This window comes from Rhinolophus sinicus, linkage group LG02 (assembly GCF_036562045.2).
Source record: "Rhinolophus sinicus isolate RSC01 linkage group LG02, ASM3656204v1, whole genome shotgun sequence".
Classification (NCBI taxonomy): Eukaryota; Metazoa; Chordata; class Mammalia; order Chiroptera; family Rhinolophidae; genus Rhinolophus; species Rhinolophus sinicus.
This window is the reverse complement of record NC_133752.1, coordinates 116,514,372-116,531,410: the sequence shown is the minus strand read 5'-3', so window position 1 is coordinate 116,531,410 and position 17,039 is coordinate 116,514,372. Positions and strand designations below refer to the sequence as shown.

At 40.8% G+C, this 17,039-nt stretch overlaps 1 long non-coding RNA gene across 1 annotated transcript in view; it reads right to left on the bottom strand.

The window, feature by feature from the left end:
• LOC141570063 (uncharacterized) overlaps positions 1-15,121 on the bottom strand; it is a 119,773-nt gene extending 104,652 nt beyond the window's left edge. The window contains exons 1-2 of the long non-coding RNA XR_012493865.1: positions 14,986-15,121; positions 6,418-6,524 (exon numbers count right to left, since the gene is read on the bottom strand). This is a non-coding gene — a long non-coding RNA (uncharacterized LOC141570063). The remainder of the gene's footprint in view (positions 1-6,417; positions 6,525-14,985) is intronic.
• Positions 15,122-17,039: the final 1,918 nt, after the last annotated feature.

The window sequence follows — 17,039 nt, the reverse complement described above, 5'->3', positions numbered from 1 at the left end:
GTTTAATAATAGGAACTACCATGACGCCAGTAATGAATGGTTCCATTCTGCCAATAATTCCCAAAACGAAGGCAATAATTTTTTAAAGCCTTGTTTTGCTTTAGCAATTTAAAGCATTTTCACATATATTATCTTATTTAGTCCCTCTGACAACCATAGAACCAAGCAGAATGGGTTTTATAACCCGCATTTTAAAATAAGGAAATTATGGTTCACAGCATTCAAATAACAGAGCCAAGCTTACACAACCAGTAAGTGGCAGAGTTGGCACCAGGATTCTGGCCGTCTGGCTCCCAGCCCATTGCCACTTCTATTCAGCTATTATTTATATCAAACAATATAACTTCTATTCTTATGTGATCTCTACAAGGACAGGTCGCCAATCTTATTTGTCTCTGGATCCCTGGGACAAGTAACAGTTTATAGACCAGAAATAAAGGAACTTTGTTCTAGTGTCTGTGCTTTTCACAGTCACCATTACTAGTTAGTTGGGTTGAGCTATAATAAAACTCATAAGCCCAAAGTTTCAAGTTTTAAATATGTGTGGGACAGTTAGCTTTTTTGTATTCCATGGCTACGCAATGGGTCCTTAAACACAGCTAGTCATGTCACTAACCTGTCCCAAGATGGATCTGGCAAGTTAATGGATAGTTTGGTCCAAATTATTCCCCCCTTAATCTATCCATACTTGAGGGGAGGGACCGTCACACCTAGAACTCACGTCTCAGGAAATATCCTCATCTAGAATCTTTCCCAGGAAGATTACTAGACGTGACCATGATCTGTTCCCAGTGATGCGCCCCCCACCACCCAACCAGGCATAATTGATTAGAGCTGGGTTGATGCTTGACCCAAAGGCAGTCAACAGGCAGCCCAAAATCTTTGAGGTATCCTGGCAAGAATGCTGTGCCCCAATAGCAATGATGAGGATATATAGGGCCACAGAAATGTCCTTATTAGGAAGTGAAGATAGAAGAAAAGAGTAACTTAAGAGTAAGAAAACTTAGAGATGGAGACACACTGATAGTGAAGCATCAGAGTTGGGACCACGAGAAACCTCCTCCCTGGGTTCTAGACAGGGTTACAGAGCCAACAGCTGTCTATTGGAGCCAGGGCTGGGTTTTCATCCCTTCTAGGCCAGTTGTTCTTTAACCTTTGTTGAATCTCAATTCCTTTGATAATCTGATGCAAGATATGAATCCTTGTCCCAGAAAAGTGTATATAGAGTCACATGCCACATAACTACACAGCATATCTGAGCAACATCACAGCTGTCATAACATTGCAGTGCACACATTACCCAGGCGTCCATGGCGATGTTGGTGTACACAGCCTACCGCACTGCCAGGCATACAAAAGTATAGCACATACAATTTTGTGTAGTACATATTACTTGATGATGATAGTCAATAACTATGTTATTGGTTTATGTATTTACTATACTATATTTTTATACTTATTTTAGAGTGTGCTCTTTCTATTTATGAAAATTTGCTGTAAAACAGTATGCCGTGTTACACTGGCAGCAGCCTCATACAGCCCGTGTTTACCAAGTCTTTTGATTGCATCATTTTCTCTTGTGTTGATTTAATCTTGTGTTGTTTTGTATATTCAGTGCAGCCTAAGTGAACAGTGTTTATAAAGTCTCCTAGTGTACTGTCATGTCCCAGGCCTTCACATCCACTGCCCACTCACTCACTGACTCTCTCAGAGGAACTTCTCATTCTGTAAGCTTCATTCATGTAAGTGCCCTATACCATTATTATCTTTTATACCATATTTTTACTATGCCTTTTCTATTTTAGATGCACAAATCCCATTGTGTTATGATTGCCTACAGTATTCAGTACAGTAACATGCTATACAGGCTTGTAACCTAGGAACAGTAAGCTATACCATATAGCCCAGGTGTGTGGTAGGCTACAGCATCCTAGGTTTGTGTTTAAGCATACTCTATGATGTTCGCACAAAGATGAAACCACCTAACGACATATCTCTCAGAATGTAACCCCATAATTAAACAGAGCATGACTGTACACACATTTAGACCAATTATTTATTTAATTTCAAGGTGTTTCTTGATCCCCCAAAGCCCAACTTCAGACCTATTGGGAATCTATGGGCCACAGGGCAAGGACTCTTGTTTAAATCTTTAGTTCATCTAGGGTGGCTATGGTATCACACTCATCTCTGCTGCTCAGCACATGATATAGGCCTTGGATATATTACACGCACCTTGGTCGAAGGAGTAAGTGAATGAATGAATGAATGAATGAATAAATGGATTAAAAAAATACAAGTTGGAATTCATTCCCTACAGATAATGCATTGGGAACATCCTCTTGCTCTCCCTTGTGAAATACTTTATTAACATAAGCCGGGTAGTATGGCTGAAAGGAATGCCTGTTACTTGTCTATACCCAGACGTTGTTTACTATATCCATCAACACTGTCAATGGGTACACTGTCACCTTCTACATCTAGAACTAGGAGGGCGCTGCGCCTACCAGCATACAAATGAGAAGCTGGAATGTCATAGGCCAGAAGGGCAGTCCTGCTTTTCCAGTAGATAGAGAAAGCTACCATGTTTTCTCCCCACAATAATCCAGGATTCAAATTTAGGGTGAACAGTAGCTGGCTTTTCAATTCACTTCATATGTCCTGTTTTACAGAGAGGAAGAGAGAGACCAAGAGTTAGAGACAGAGTGAGAACAGGCAACTTTCCTTCAGTTGCTCTGCCAGGTTTGTTTGGGTTATAACCCATGTAAGGATTGACCTTTGAGAGCAAGATGATGTCACATAGCTGTGTGTTTGCCTCCTTTGCCCACTGCCAATCTAAGTGTGCTACAAACAGAGAGGTTTTAATTAAATTTATATAATTTCTTACGTAGAAAGTGAGGATAAGACAAATTTGCCTTTTGACTTGGGGAGGGAAAAATAAAAAAGAAAATTGTAGCAGAATGTAATGATCCCAAATTTTAAAAAAGGATTGAAATTATCATTCCAAGCTGATTATGTTTAATGATAAGAGTCTATTTGGTGGCATTTAATATTTTTGAATTTCTTGAATTTCTTTTGAATTGCATATTTTCATACAAAAAGGTTTTCCCCATTTTGGATCAAATATCCTGGTCATGTAAGAAAAATGAGGGTTCAATTCACTTGCAATGCGTAACTTATGGGGATCCACTTCCTCATAGATAGCACAAAATATTGTATTGTGCTTCCATCAAAGGAGCACAAACATTCTCTTATCAATAACAGTTAAAGCCCATTAACAGGAAATCTGCACTTGGCATGTGGCATAGCTAACCCCAAAGACCTATTTTTTACTAGCTCTTGAGGCACTTAGCTTACCTAAGCATAACATTTACTTTTTTAATGTGATGTTCAAAATATGGTTACTGTACGCAACACGTATGAGCTGAGGAGGAGTGAAGAAATCAATATTTCTTGAATATCCTTTAAGTTACAGGGACATTGCAAAGATTATCTCATCTTAAGGAATTCCTTTTACCCATTTTATAGACCAGGAAATTGAGCTACAGAAAAGTTAAGGGACTTGTCCAAGGTTACACAGCCAGGAAACAGCAAAGTCAGGATTTAAACCTGGCATCCTGCCCTCAAAGTTTAGGTCCTAGCCTCTTGCTAATTCCCAGCAGAGATCAGTGACAGGGGATGGTGGTATGAATCATCACCATTATTGCAAATTATGCATTAAAGACCAGTTCTGCTTGGTAGGGTTAAAAGACAAAAACTCAAATTCCCCGTTTTCATAGTTTGTAGCAACCATTTGAGTCGAGTATGATCCAAAAGTTGTCATTAGGTCCCACCCTCCGCCATTGGAGTTCAGACCAGGAAGTATGGTAACACTCTCCAGTCTAGGGAAAACTCAATAGGTCAGAACAAGGAGCTGCTCTGACTCAGCAGTGGGAGAACAAGCTAAAGAACATTACGATGGATGTAAATTGAATCCAGAACTAGGTTCTCGGGTTTAAATGTCTCATCATGTAACTTTGGCCGTGGCACAGTAGGATAAGCAACGAGAGCTGGATCTGGAGTCAAGGCTCAGATTCTAGTTCTGCCTCCAATAAGACCTTGGGCCACACCCTTGACTTTAGAGTTCTCATCTTTGGAGTGGGGGTAACAATGGCTTAGCATGCACCATTTTAAGTTGGTTTTCGAAGTAGAAGTGACACAGCCCTGGAACAAGAACTAGCATAAGGGTAGCTCTCCCCATACACACCGCAGAACATGGTAGAGAAAACCAGGCCATCAGGTTCTCTCCAGCCCCAGGACCTCTCTGTAACCATGGAAAGGCAATATGTACCTCCAGACCCCAAACCTTCACCCATCCCTGCTACATCCAAATGTGCATGGCAAGTCCCAGAAGGTCATGTTCCCAACAATCCCACATTCTCCCATCAACATTCTTTGGTAGTTCCAGATATTGCAACACCACTGCTGTCCAGGATTGGGACTGAAGAACTTGAAAGGCTCCAGGAAGATGTGGTGGCTTGCCTCCACGTCAAGTAAACTGCCTTCTGACAGGTGACAGGAGGCAGCAGTGGAGAAGCTGTGTTTACGTGACACTTAATATCCTGGAAGGCATTTGACATGTGGGGATGCCCATATCCTAGTAACCCAACCCCGTGGACTTGGACCAGCGATGAACTCAAGGTGATCTCTGTCGTGTGCTTGGCTGGCACAGCCTCCACAGGAAGAGGCCAGTGGTGCCAGAGAATGACCCCAACCTTTCAAATAGAAAAGGATGGTGTATTACATGTTATCCAGCCAGTAGAAGAGAAAGGGGTCCTTGAAGGAAATGTGTCTAATGTTGGAAGGAAGAATAAGGCAGCTTTTGAAGCTATTTTCATAGTCTTCAAACTAGAGGAGTAAATGACCAGAGCTGAGGGTTACAGAGGGCAGAACAGACAGCCTGAGTAAGCTCTGTATTTCTATGATTCTCATAGCTAGTGGGGAGTGCCTAGTGAGTCTGCATTACATGAGGCCTTCGCTATACATGTCTCAATTAATGCTCATGACAATCTTTCATCCTCTGGCATGAACCAGTAATAGGACCTTGAGCCAATCATTAACATCTCTGGGCCTAGCCCTCTTCTAATGCCAGGATAAGAATACTCAACACATACATCAAAATTCCCAGGGATTGTGCCAAGGGATAGAATAGAGAGGAAGACAGTGAGCCACGCTGAGGGGGTAGATAACTGATACAGAAGGAGGAGGAGGAGAGGCAGTGTAAATAAATGGGAGACTACCTAGGGAGAAAAGGAAAGGCAAATTCAATAAGCAGTTTCAAAGTATGAGCCTCAAAACAAGCATCTTCCTTCCTTGGAATATTACTGTTTTGTGCGGGCTTAAGAAGCTAGACTACCTCCCATCTGCTTCAGAAAATAGACAGGATAACAGGAAGCAGTTTCAGATTCCACAGTGATTATAGCTACTTAAGTTTGACTTACCAAATACTGTCTCAAACAGATGGTATGTAACATTTGATTAAGGGCTTATCCTGCAAGCCCATCAGGGAACATTTTTTCCCTACTAATATAGAAAGGATGCAGAAAAGAAAGAAACTGACACCCTTCTTCATATTCCATGTATATATCAGTTTTGCACAATGTTTGTGCCTTTCCTAAGATGAATCTCTGCTCATTATGCAACTCAAGACCAAACTACATAATATTGACACCATAGAATCTTGGTGAAGAAGACTACTGAAGATCTGCTAAGGCCCTTGTTTTGTACAAGAAGTGGAGACTGAGAAAGCTTAGCTGATTTGCCCAAGGTCACATTATGGCAAATCTGGGACTAAGTCTTCTAACTCCAGGTCTGGCATTCACACTAGCCTTTCTATGTGCGTGATGTTCAGTGTGGGGAAAACATAAAAATCTGTGAGCACCATTATTACTAAATTAGCACCATTCCATGATGAGTAGCTATCAGAACTTGAAGCTAATGGATAACACCATTCAAGTCCAGTTAATGAGCCAAAGCTTGGTTCTCCAGAACACTTAACATTCATCAGCATTTGGCTTCAGTTTGCAACAAGTGTTTTCAAAACATCACAGACAATTACAATATTCTTAGCTTTGCCTGGTATACATAAAAAATCAAAGGAAGTCAGAATTTCATGAATGACAGTCTCCAAAATGGAAATAATGAGCCCCATGGAGAGGGTACCCTGTGTTCGCCGTCCTAGTGGTCAAATGTAATTGGGGAACTAACGAGGTCACTGAGAGATTGCAAAGTGTGAGCCTTCTGCTTGGTGAGTTTGAAAAGGCTTCTTTTCAGAAGAGCAAAGCAGGACCAGCAAGCAGGGTCAGCCCCATAGTGCAGTTACAGAGCCTGTACCCCAGGTTTCACACCCCACCTCCCATTACCACACACATCACCTACCTTGATGGTCACTGGTAGAGCCACAGAGGAAAGGGTTCCCCAAAATCTAGGGGATCAGAAGCGGTGTACTGGGAGGACTTGGAAACTCAATACATGGTGGCCTGGTGCTGGGAGAGTAGCAGAGGAGAGGAAACCAGGAAAAAAAAAAAAAAGGTAGTTGGTAGGAGACGGATGCCTTAGCTCTAAGCTCCAGAGCTCCACAAACAATTCTAGTGGAATTTTGTTTTCCAGATTTCCTGGGGCAGTCTATCCATGATTTGTCTATCTGTTTGTCTGTCTATCTGTCTATTTAAAGTTACAAGGGAAAACCCAACTGTGCTTAATGTTAGGTTTTCTGAAAGATAGAGGAATGCTTCATTCTCTGAACTTAGGGCCCCATTACACATCAGTTAGTCTTATATTAATAAAAAATGTGTTAATCAATTAACCAGTCATTAATAGCTAATCAATTAACCAGTCATTAACCAGATCACCCCATTAATAGCTAACACTTATTGAGAAGTCACTCTGTGCCAGAAACAGTGCTAAATGCCTTCCCTGCTTTATTTCATTTGCTTGTCATTATGACCTTTTAAGATGATAACAACAATGATAATTATATTCAGGAATTTATTCAACACATATTTGAAGCACCTGCATATGTGATGCACTGTTCTAGGTATGGATATGGCAGCGAATTATATAGCCAAAGTCCCTCCTCTCTCCTCAGTAACCTATATCTGTTAGCTATTGCTACATAACAAACCTCCCCAAAACTCACTGGCTTAAAACAATTGGCATTTTTATTGTTCAGAAATGTATGGGTTTTTCTGAGCAGGTTTTCTGATATTGACTGGACTCACTCAAGGATCTAAAGCCAACTGGCAGATTGGTTGGTCTACCAGGGACTCTACTAGGAAGATTCTGTCTTACTCCACAGGGTCACTCATCCTCCAAGAGCTCCTCTAAGCTTGTTCTTATGGCAAAGGCAGGGGTCCTGAGAGAGAGTGGAAATGTACCAGGCTTCTTGACGCCCAGACAGAGAACTAGCACAGTATCACTTCTGCCACGTTCTATTGGCCAAAAAATGTAATAAAGCCAGCTCAGATTCAAGGGTAGGGAAATGGAGTCCACTTCATGATGAGGAGAGCTACAAAATCACATTAGAAAGCACATGGGTACATGGAAGTAATCAATGCAAGCCCTCTACTACATATGTAATGGTAACTAAAATGATGCTAAGGAATTCATAAAAATACTTCATTTGAATCTCACAATAACCCTGTGAGACAAGTTCTACTATCAACCTTTGTTCCCCAGATGATGAAGCCGAGGCCTAGAGAGGTTAAAAAAATGTGCCTAAGATCTGCAAATATTTTATGATGGAATTAGGATTCAAACTCAGTGCCTGAGCACCAACCTACTATGCGATTCTTTCCAACCTGGGGGGCGGGGGAAGAGAGAGAGAGAGAGAGAGAGAGAGAGAGAGAGAGAGAGAGAGAATAAGACATGGCCACTACCTACAAGGCACTTACAGTCCTATTGGGATACATAACATAAATCCATGGAGAACTAGTACCCATACATGTCACTAAGCTATGCTTGGTCCTTACCCAACAGTGAGTAAGTATAACGGTAGTGAAGATAGGAGACAGAAGCTGACATGAATAGGGGGAGACTGAATTGAACTTTGAAGGGCATGGACAGTGACCAGCAAAAGGAGAGAGTTTTCTGATAATGGCATCAGCTTGACCTCTATATAATGTGCTTTCTGCATCTTCCTTGCTTATAGAATAAACCAGTTTCTCTAGAATGGCATTCAGTATTTCGAACATACGGCTTTATCGGTTAACATGTTATTCAGCTGCAAGCAAGAGAAAATCTGACTGACCATTTGATTTTTACTCAAACAGGGATTCTTTTTCTTTTTTTTTTTTTCATGCCCAAGGTACATGGGGGAAAGCATTCCAGGGCTTCACAGTAGCCAGATGATGTAATCAAGGAACCAGGGTCTTTCTGTCTTTCTCTTCTTCTGTCCTACAAACATATCCTCATGCGTGGGTGTGGGGGGAGGGGGCCTCATGGTGTGCCAGGATGGCTGCTATACCCACAACTAATCATGTGTGTTTCTAAGTGGGAAGAAGAGGGGAGAGGAGGAAGCCCAATATAAATATGCCAGCACAGCCTGTCCACTTTTTAAACACGCTCCCATGACATCTACCAGGTTATACCTTCTGTATTCTCTTGGCCAGAAGTTTGTCATGCATAGCTGAGAAGGAAGCTGAGAAAGCTGGTGTTTCAGTAATATGAGACAGAATGGGGCTGTGACTGGCGTTTGCTTGCCTCATGCACAGTGTTGACCTCAACCATGGTTTCCCGAAGCTGTTCCCTAATGCACCAGCAAACTGAAGCCATCATTCCATGAGTACTTCAATCAGTTGTTCTCCTAGTTCCCTGTTTTCATAATGCCCTTCTCCCTTCATTGACTGTGGAAATTCTGTAACTCTTCCCAGGTCCCCAATAAGCGACATGAATGCTGAGTGTGAGTTGATCATTGACCCTGCAAATAGATGCAGGGTCACACATTAAAAGCATGTATCTGGTTTCAGGAGAAAGGTCAGGATTTCAGTTGTAGGTTTGAAACTCACTAGGCAAAAGAAAAGATTCAGAGTGGAAAGGGCTGAGGATTTTATCCACAGTCAGAAAAGACCATGGGCAAAGAGGGAGGTGTTAGCTCCAAAGAACAAGCATATATCAAAGGCAGTGCTAGACAATGACACTGATCTGATATCATTGAGATTTTGCCCGACAGGGGGCATTGGCTATGTGCTCACCCAAGTGGTCATGTGTCCTGAAGAGCATTGGAGGCCAGACTTGAGCAAGTATTTTCAGTCCTAACTCTAAATTTCAGTCCATCTACGGGTATAGACAACAGATATGTACTACTGTGAAGCAGTAAATAAACAAATGCATTGGTCTGAATTCCTTACATGACAAATGACAGAACCCTAACTGAAACTGGCTTGAAACTGGCTTAAATAAAGAGAACTTATTGGCTCAAGAAAGAACAGGGATGGCTTTGCTTCAAGCATGGCTGGATTCAGGGCCCAAGTAATGTACTTAGGACTCTGTCTCTCCTACCCATTTCTCACTTCTCTTCACTTATAATTTTATCTTAATCTGGATTCATTTTCCCTTACTGAAATTGGCTTTCCCCAGGCACCCAAGAAAGGTGACGGAAAGCAACTCTGCTCTACATCATCTTTACAGCTTTGATCCCAAGGCTGAGAGAGCGCTCTCCTCCTTTCCTAAGTACCTAAATAACAAATCTCCAGGAAGAATCGAATTGGTCTTTCTAGGCTTCCTGCCTATCCCCAAGCCCAGTGAAGGAAGCACACTGACCGACTGGGTTTAGGTCACACATTCACTTCTCTGGGAAATCAGGGATCCCTATTACACAGTAGTTCTGTTACCAGAAGATAAGGGGAAGGGGTATTAAACAAACAAAAACAATACCAGTCTTCTCTTATAAGGCCTGTTGCAAGCAGACTTTAACCCTTTGGGCCCTGCTTTCTTGTTAGTAAATTCAGACACCTGGACCTTTTTGATAATTCAACAGTGAAGACCCGCTTGACTCACTGCACCTGCTGCCTACTTGCCTGTTTAGCTAATAAACAGCCTCTTTACCTCCATCTGGCTTTCAGACATATCCCAGGAAGAGGAACTAATAGAGCCTTAAGCCAGGCAGTCTCAAGTCTATTTCCAGCAACTGGATTCAACCCCAGTTGCCTTATGATAACATCCATTTTGGATTCTATTGGATTCCTCCTCATGCCTTCCTGACCTACATCTTGAGCTCCTACTTTGTGTGCTCTTTCCTCTGGGCCTGGAATATTACTTGATTCTCTCCTGGTAGGACCCCCTTACCAAGTTCCCATGCCTGGGTCTCTACTCTTTCATTGTGTAGTAGAGCTGTCTGCAGCTGACAACTGACCTCTGCGCATCTACCAGGCCTTCTGCCTGTTGCCCTGCTTGAACCTCCCCTATGCTATCTCTGGAGGCTGGTTCAGACTCTGAATCCCAGCCCCCCACTGGCCAATCGCCAATTGTTACAGCTACTAACATCCCTAATAAAAACTTTCTGTCTCTAAATATACGGGAGTATTCTTGGAAGCACCCAAACTGTATTTATTGCATTATAAAAATTTGATCTTCCCTAAGGAACCATGCAGGTGTGGGAAGAACGCCCAACTCCCTTACTTCTTTATTACACTTTGTCACCAGAGTCTTTAAAGAGCTTGTACTGCTGGGTATCAGGGTATTGAATCCCTCATAAATCAGATCCTTTCCGTTCTGCCTGATCCTCCTATTCCACAGAGTTTAGACCTCGTCATGCGAAAGCTACCACCTGGTCCCCTGTATTTCTCCCATATCTCTTTCTAGGCTCTTATACATAAAAATCCCTTTCTCATTCCTTCAAGAAAAGAGCAAAGAACTCATGCATATTGATGCACATAAATAGACGCTCTCAGGTCTGCTTCATTAATTTGCCAAGCATGCCTGGACATGAACTCCAGTAAAAGAATAGGTTGAAATCTCTGCGACAGGAAGAGGCATGTTACTGGGAAACTGTTTCCCAGTCTGGGTCTACACTCCCAAAGCATTCTTCGTATGTGTATTGGATACATGTCACGCACCATTTCACATCTCCTCAGCCCCATATCCCACTGTAGCCACTGCTGCAGCAGTGAGTTCCATATAGTCTTTGCCCAGGTTCCCATGGGTGTAACCTGATAATGTTTTACTTGGGCCCCCATCACATACCTCTTGCATCCTGCCCCAGATCTTCTCCCATGCAAGATGCAGTGTACCTAGGGGGAACTGTTTGTCACCAACACATTATAACCCAGAAGAGAGTAGTTAATATCATGGGGCCACCTTAATGACAGAAGCTAATGAATTCATAGTTCCTTCTTTTGTCTTCCAGGTAGACACAATTCATAAGACGTCTGAGAAGATTCTAGTGAGATAGAACAGAAGTGGCCAAACTGATAACTCATCCTTACACTGGGTTTTCCCTCTTCCCAGTCTCATATCCCTTGTTCCCCACTCCTCCTCCCTGGAATCACTTCTCAAATGAAATATCTTAAGTTCTACTTTCAGGGACACCCAAGTTAAGAGAGTATACAGAGAGTACGTCTGCGATTGTAAAGGAGGTTATCATCTCCACGATAAAGGAGATATCATGGCTTCTTGCTAACTGTCTAAGAGAAAGAATAAAATTTGGTACCAAAGACCTAGTTTCAAATACTGTCTAACTGTATGACTGTAGACAAATGCCTTTGCCAATTTCCTCATCTTTAAAATGGGGGTAACATGATTGAGCCCATTGTGTTTGTCTCAGTATTAAACCAGAGTCTGTGAGAGGAGCCAAGCAGGACACCTGACACAGGGTAGCACACAATTAATGTTCATTCTCTTCTCTTTAGTGTCACCTATTGCTCCTCGTGGCCACATTTTTTTAAAAAAAATTAGAGTTGTAGGGTAGAAATGAAAACAGACATAATAAAGGTATAGTTGTATATACAAAAAAATAACATGCTCCAAATGCATATATTCAATGACACATAGCTGGATATATCTGTAAAATTCATTAAGCTGAACACTTAAAATTCATGTATTTTATGTATGTTATATTGTAATTTTTTAAAAAGTTTTTTGAAAACACCAGAAAATTTATGGATGCATTAAGTACTCTTTAAAAGAACGGATACATCATTGTTCTAGAACATAAATTTATTATACAGACACAATGAGATCAACTAGATTCTTCTGTCAAAGCAGGAACTCCTTCCTTTAACAAGCTTTTTTTTTCCCCTCCTTGGGCAAGGGAAACAAAAGAAAAAATAAACAAGTGGGACTACATCACACTATAAAGTTTTTTCACAGCAAAGGAAACCAACAAAGCAAAAAGGCATCTTACTGAATAGGAGAAAATATTTGCCAATGATACATCTGATAAAGGGTTAATATCCATTACAGTAGTACCTCAGTTTTCAAACGTCTCCATTGACGAATATTTTGGTTTACGAACGCAGGAAATCCAGAAATAAATGCTTCAGTTTTCGAACACACCTCGGAAGTCGAACACATCACGCGGCTTCCGCTGAGTGCAAGATACTGAGGCCTAGTTGTCGGCTGTTTTCGAACGTTTCAGAACTCCAACGGTCTTCCGGAACAGATTACGTTTGAAAACCGAGGTACCACTGTATTTATTTTAAAAATTCATACAACTCAACACCAAAAACAAACAAACAAACAGTCCAACTAAAAAATGGGCAGAGGACCTGAACAGACATTTCTGCATAGAGGACATACAGATGGCCAACAGACATGAAAAGATGCTCAACATCACTAGTCATCTGAGAAATGGACAATGAGATACCACCTCACTCCTGTCAGAATGGCTATCATCAATAAATCAATGAACAACAAGTGCTGGCAAAGATGCAGAAAAAAAAGAACCCTTATGCACTGTTGGTGGGAGTGCAAATTGGTGCAGCCACTATGGAAAACAATATGGAGGTTCCTCAAAAAGTTGAAAATAGAACTGCCGTATGACCCAGCATTTCCATTCCTGGGTATTTATCCAAAGAAATCCAAAACATGAATTCGAAAGAATATATGCACCCCTAGGTTTACTGCAGTGCTGTTCTCAGTAGCCAAGATATGGAAACAACCGAAATGCTCATCAATAGATGACTAGATAAAGAAATTGTGGTACATTTACACAATGGAGTACTACTCTGCCATAAAAAGAATGAAATCTTCCATTTGCAACAACACAGATGGACCTCGAGGATATTATGCTAAGTGAAATAAATCAGACTGAGATAGACAAACACCATAGGATCTCACTTATATGTGGAATCTAAAGAACAGAATAAACAAGCAAACAAAATAGAAAGAGACTCATAGATACAGAGAAAAAACTGATGGTTGCTGGATGCGAGGGGGTTTGGAGGATGGGTGAGAAAGGTGAAGGGATTAGGAGTACAAATTGGTAGTCACAAAATAGTCACATGGATGTGAAATACACTATGGGGAATACAGTCAATGGTGTTGTAAGAATTATATATGGTACCAGATGGAAACTGGACTTATCAGGGATCACTTCATAAATTATATAAATGCCTAACCACTGCACCGTAAAACTGAAACTAATATAAAATAATGTTGAGTGTTAACTATAATTTAAAATATATATATAGTCATGGGATGTAAAGTATAGCATGGGGAATATAGTCAATGGTACTGTAATAGCTGTGTATGGTGCCAGATGGGGTAGTAGACTTGGGGGGAGGTTATCACTTTGTGAGGGTGTAAATGTCTAATCATTATGTTGTTTTGTTCACCTGAAATGAATAATTTTAAAAAAGGTTTAAGTAACTACCCTGAGCTCATACAGTTTGGAAGTGGCTAGTAAGTGGCTGTCTGCCTTTTAACGTCCTCTGATTGCTCATCCTAAACCTGGAGTCATTTAATTAACCTAGCCCTACTTTCTACCATCTCATTTATAAATGTTTAAACTTAATCCCAGAGAAATTAAAGAACTTGACAAAGTTGTTATTATTTAGCAGCAGAGAAAATATTTCTACCATTAAAAGGTCTTCTAGTTTACAAGGCTTATAATAAGCTTATTCTAAAAAAAGAAGAAAAAAGCATTATAAATGTCCCCATTAAAGTTTTATATACACTTTTGTTTTGAACAACAAATGCCATGATCTTAAGAGATTACAGCACAAGGCTTGCTCTGCGTGTGCTGTTGACAGCAGGGAGTGGAGGGGCCTTGTAAAATTCTAACCTACTTGTGAAGGTCAAAGGCATTTTTATCCTTTCTGCTGTCAGCACTATGGTACTGGGTGCATTCCCAGCACTTAGCACAGCGCCTGGCACATAGTAGGTGCTCAATAAATGTTTACTGAATGTATATTTGCTACAAACATGATCAGTGTATCCTGGACAAAGGAAATATGTTCCTTTCCCTTTAACATTGTGTACATAATGCTAATAAACAGGTTCATTTCATGTTTTTTTCCCACCAACTCACATCAGTCCAACTTTTATTCGCATCTGTAATACAGACGCACACAAATGGACTTATCTGTCATCTCTTCTGAGCTAAACATCATGACCTGTCACCAGACACCAAGGTCAGGTCTTCTAAGTTCATCTCTCTCCGTTTGTGTATCACTTGTGTTACTTGCTCCTTGGTGAGATACACACACACACACACACACACACACAGAGATATGTATGTATATAAATATATTTATAAATAAATACATAAAGTATCTATATATAAAGTATATATATATAGATACACACACAGATATATGTATGTATATAAATATATTTATAAATACATATATATAAAGTATATATATATATATATATATATACACACACACACACACACACACACATACACACACACACATATATATTTGTAATATAATTCACATTCCAGGAGTTGACTCCCAACTTTCCTTACCCTCTACGATAGAGGAAGGGCAAAACTCTGCTCACCTCTTTTTTGCTGATGGACCTTGCTGAAAGTCCTGTGCAAAAACTTCCAAAATGAAATGGGGGTTTTCTTCCCCTCCCTTCTGTTAAGTTCTAATCACCTCCCCTCACCCACATGGCCAGTCCAGCTGTCCGCCCGAGGCAGCCTCTGCCAGTCAGGCCAGGCCTGATCTTGTTCTCTGAATGTCTGAAGCAGGGAGGCCTAAAAGGAAATACTGCTCTCATTCCAAAGTTGCTTCGTCTTCAAGGGGAAAAAAATTCTCAGAGAAAGGTAAACACAGCCAATCTGAGAAATCTTAGTTGATTATTTACTATTATTTAACCTTCGAAAGATTCCACTGCAAAAGGGAGGGCTGGTATTTATATCGTTCGCAGCCCAGGGAGCTTTTTTTCCTCTGCATAACCAGCAAGCTAAACTAGTTAGCTTGTGCTTATATGCAAAGAGGGCAATTCTATGACTCCCTCCATTTCCCAGAATGCCTCACAGTAGATATGCAAAGCAGCTGACTTGGTAACAAGGCTGAAGGAATTTGGTTTTATATAATTCCTGAGCCATTGATGGAACTTTACAAATCAGCTTTACCTGTGCTCATGACTATCCTCAACTAATCTTTACAGCATGTAAGGGGAGCTGTCATTGTAAGAACTAATGAAGACTTAAATGTAAAAGGGAAATTTCTTAAGGCAGACCATCAAAACTCAATTGTGATTTTTACTGTTTTGAAATATAGTTCTGGGGCCGGCCCGGTGGCTCAGGCTGTTGGAGCTCTGTGTTCCTAGCTCCGAAGACTGCTGGTTCGATTCCCACATGGGCCAGCGGGCTCTCAACCACAAGGTTGCCAGTTCGACTCCCCAAGGGATGGTGGGCTGCACCCCCTGCAACTAGCAACAGCAACTGGGCCTGGAGCTGAGCTGTGCCCTCCACAACTAAGACTGAAAGGACAACAACTTGAAGCTGAACAGCACCCTCCACAACTAAGATTGGGGGGACAACGACTTGACTTGGAAAAAAATCCTGGAAGTACACACTGTTCCCCAATAAAGTCTTATTCCCTTCCCCAATAAAATCTTTTTAAAAAAAAGAAAGAAATACAGTTCTGGAGTTTTGCAGCATCATTCCATGGGACTTAAGTTTTCAAGCCAAATCTTTGTTCAGAGATAAGAAATTTTCTGCTTTAGAAATATTATGATTATGATTATTTTTATTATTATTAAATTACCTGATATAATTACTTAAAATACCTAAAAGCGATCTGCAAAATAGTCAGGCAATAATGCTATGTAGAAATTCATGCTTAGGGCTGTAATTTCAAAGGCTATAGGAAGCATCATCCATTCCTCTTGGGGTCCTTAAAAAATATAGTAAAATTTTAAAAAGTGGTTTATGTTACATAAGAGGGAAAGGAGAAGATGACACATGGTAAACAGACTTAGCATCAAAAATAAGTGAATTTTTTTTTTTTTTTTTTTTTATGGCTACATCAGTTAGGAACAGCAATTGGATGCAAATAACAGAGGTACTGTTAGTGGCTAAAGCAAATCAGTGGTTTATTCTCACACATAAATTCAAACGGTATGTGGTCGTTGGGAATCCAAGTCTTTGGTCTCTTTTCTGCATCCTTAACCTCATGATCTAAGATGGTTACTGAAATCCCAGCTGTCCCATCCATGTCCCAGGAAGGAAGAGAAAGGGGAAAGGGTAAAAGGATTGTCCTACCTTGTTTCCCAGAAGGCCTACCCATATGGTTGCTGGCTTTGACAAATAAAAATACTAATATATTATTACATTGGACATACTTATATTAAAAATTATTTGTTTTTTATCTGAAATTCAAAATTAACTGGGCAAACTATATTTTATTTGGCAACCCTGCACACCTAACAACAGCTCCTTAGATTTCATTGGCCACCCCTACTGTAAGGGAGGCTAGGAAATGTAGTGCTTAGCCAAGCTCATTGCCATGTTGGAGTTGTTTTGCTAAGAAAATAAAACGGAGAGTGAATATTGGGTAAGGAGCCAACAGTCAGAGGGAGTGAGTGTGAGTCCGGGAAAGACT